This window comes from Petaurus breviceps, unplaced genomic scaffold (genome assembly GCF_028583685.1).
Source record: "Petaurus breviceps papuanus isolate PSGF00001 unplaced genomic scaffold, PetGlider_PUasm1.0 90459, whole genome shotgun sequence".
NCBI classification, from domain to species: Eukaryota; Metazoa; Chordata; class Mammalia; order Diprotodontia; family Petauridae; genus Petaurus; species Petaurus breviceps.
In genome coordinates this window covers 2,091,557-2,094,930 of record NW_027187259.1, presented here as the reverse complement: position 1 = coordinate 2,094,930, position 3,374 = coordinate 2,091,557, and the positions used below count along the sequence as shown (strand labels likewise).

Here is a 3,374-nt window from a genome sequence, read left to right as displayed (position 1 = left end):
GTGTGTGTGTGTGTGTGTGTGTGTGTGTGTGTGTGTGTGTGTGTGTGGTGTCTGAGGCGGAATCCGAACTCAGGTCCTCCTGACTCCGGGGCCAGCACTCTACTCACTCTGCCACCTAGCTGCCCCTCACGTGGAACATTTTCTTGTTTAATTTTCTTTTTTGTAGTTCTGCTCCAACATTTGGCAATTTCTGCCATTTCCTGCCTACTCTCCATTTGACCTCCAACCTTTTTCATACTCATGAGAGGAAAGAATACCAGACCTGGAGCCAGGAGACCCTGCCCTGTGTCCTTGTATAAGATGCATGATGTTTCTGGACTTCAGTGTCTTCACCTATAAAACAGGTGAGTAGAATGACCTTGGTGATCTTATTATAGGTCCCTTCCCATTCTACTATCTTACAATTTCTATTTTTCTCCATGAAATCTATCCTAATATCTTTCATGTATCATAGAAAACAGAATTGAAAAGTATGTGGGGTTCATTTCCCAAATGTAGTCATTTAGTGTCACAACTGCATTTAAAAACAGATGATGATGTTTTAGCACTTTCTGTGGCTACTAATTGTGATTTTAGAAATAAAGATTCTGTAGTGACATAGGATGCAAAAAAAAAGATGAATGTGAAAGCATCTGGGAAGAGTAATTTGTTTATGTAATAGTGTTTCATATGAAATATGACAGAAAATGAAATATATTGATCATCATTCTAATGCTTTTAAGTGCATTTGACTCTTGGGTTCAAGGAAAAGACATACTCCTGCTGAGTTTTTAAGAAAAACAAACAGAATAAATTCAAGTGGCTAATTTGAGATGTTGCTGCAAAGGGTATAGGGGAGGCCTGTTTTGGCTGGGAATGGCAAGTCTGGGCACTGGTACAGGAAGAACCCTGTACAAATGCAGTTCGGAAAGCTTCCAGGCCCAATGAACATGGCAAATCCTTGAACAGATTATTTCATCATATCGGTAGCAGGGTTCCCTTAGCAAACAATTCCCATTTCTGTTCCCAATATAATCAGCAACATATATTGCCCTACCATATGGTTCATTTTTATGAATAGAGGTCACATTATTGCATGCCACATGCAAATTGTGTTGCTGGTGAGAAATACTGCCCAGGAAAAGCACCATTGTTTTTTGTCCTTAGAGGACATTGATGCTAATATAGTTCACTTTCCTTTGTTATTTCCCCACACAATATACTTTCTTACATATTTCTTTGGCATAGGAACAACATTAACGGCCTCCTTGAATATCACAGAAGATGCTCAAGATGTCTGATTTTTTTTTGTTTTTGGTTGTTTTAAAGTGGAGACTCTACTCAGATTTGTCACTTCAAGATTAATGTGATTAATACGAAATAGAGAAAATATGATTATATTGTCATTTGTAAAGGGTATTTCTTAGTATGTTGCTGAATTCCAAACAGGATGGCATCTCAACTAGCCCTCAGTCTATCATGAGAAGTATAGAAACATTGATCATTCTGGTCGAATTGGCAGAGTCCATATCTGTTGGGGGCCAGGAAGTAATGGTATATGGGCTAGTGCCTGCTTGCTTGATGTATGACCTTAAAAGGTAATGAATAGAGCTGTGGAAGATGATTGGCTATATGTACCTATAAATTGCTCTGATACGGAAGTCAGATCTCTTTGTCGCGATGTAGCTGAGCCTGAATAAACAACTCCTGCAAACCTCGGGTGCTCTGTCTGGTAATTCCTCCTAGGAGGCCGGTGACGACCGAAGACTTACTATGGGTAAGTGAGAGGACGGGATATCAATAGCCCCCCACACATATCCCAGACTCTTTGTCCTTCAAAATAATCTTTCCATGGTACCTTTTCCCCCTTAACAAGAAATACTGTACACTTCTTGAGCAGATACTGTGTTATGTATGACATTTGGGCTATTTGCCTCTACTTGTGCTTTTGCCAAACATAAGATTGAGCCCTAAGTATTACTTATTTGGGGGAGAGAAGAAAATGAACAATATAATTGTAAACAAAACCAGATTTGGGAAATATAACATATGTCATTTATATAATTATGCTGTGAGGAGAAGGGTTATCTGTTGGTTAATCTATTGTAAACGGTAAAAATAAATTATTTAGAGCCATTAGACACTTTGAGGGCCATTCCCCTCTTATGTTCTCCATATATGACTTCTGATGAAGTCAGTCAGGATTTTGTCCAAATTCCAGGGCAGAATTTTTTCCTAAGTACTTTCCCAAACACATTGCATGCATTTAAATTGGTGGCATTTGAAATAACACGCATTTGATCCATTAAGTAGCTGACACATTGCTTCGTTTCACAGTGAATTTTATTTCAGAACTTATTTTAATCTAATAACAGAGTCTCCACAATGCTTATTCAACACAATTCACAGAAGGCATAGAATATATCTGACCAAACAAGGGGTAAGATAAGAATATGCTTACAATGGTAGAATCAATTTTGCTGTGTGGTTTTTTTAAACCACAAAAACCTATACTTTTTATATGACATTAAAACTTCTGTCAACAATAAAATACTACTTTCCAAAACAGAACGTGCAATTCTTATTTAGACATTAGACATACTAGCAATAATTAGAAAATAGTAAAAGGACCATTCAAATTTAGATTATAGTAAACAATGAAACAAAGAGAACTATATATCTTAGCCAACTGATCCTAAACATTTCACAGTCACCTCGCAGGTGCTCCATTTATGGTATCCATAAAACTTTTTTTTTCATTTAGAGAAGCATGGCCAACACCTGAAAACACTTCAAAATGATTGTAGTAAAAATCAAAACTATGGCAACATGAACTACAAGATCAAAAGATACCTAAAAGCCTTTACAAAGCTATATGAATGCACTGCTCTTATCAACTGTTTTATGTTAATGTGAAAACATAGGTCTTCCTGATGTGACAATACAGAAGACCATAGGTCATCAGCAAGCTCACTGAGGCTCTGGGTACCTGATGTTTCTATCCCTTCTTATCCCATACAAACTATTCCTCACACAGTAATTATAACCCCATATATATTTTCTTTAAGGCTAAACAATTGATTTTGAATTAGATAAGGCTCAAAATAAATCTGTAAGGCAATTGTTTTATGGATTCTCCATGCCTGCCTTACTTTTTCTTTCTGAAGTCAGACCCTTCTTGTCTGAAATAAATTCTTTATTAGAAAAGTTTATTCTCCATCAGATGAATTGGTCTATATCTCATTGGAATAACACTATTGAAATTTTTTCTCATACCTAATAATTATGAAGGTTTGGCCAATTATCCAGTGTATTGGGGCCATTGAAACCAATCATCGAGGTAAGCAATTCCTTTCTCTGATACTGTTGACCTTTATTCTTTCCTCAATAGTATG

The 3,374-nt window shown here is 36.7% G+C and overlaps 1 long non-coding RNA gene across 2 annotated transcripts in view; it reads left to right on the top strand.

Annotated features, from left to right (window-relative positions):
- LOC138141699 (uncharacterized) overlaps positions 1–1,693 on the top strand; it is a 29,643-nt gene extending 27,950 nt beyond the window's left edge. For both annotated transcript variants that reach the window (XR_011163234.1, XR_011163235.1), the window contains 2 exons: positions 167–344; positions 1,228–1,693. This is a non-coding gene — a long non-coding RNA (uncharacterized lncRNA). The remainder of the gene's footprint in view (positions 1–166; positions 345–1,227) is intronic.
- The last annotated feature ends 1,681 nt before the right edge of the window (positions 1,694–3,374 follow it).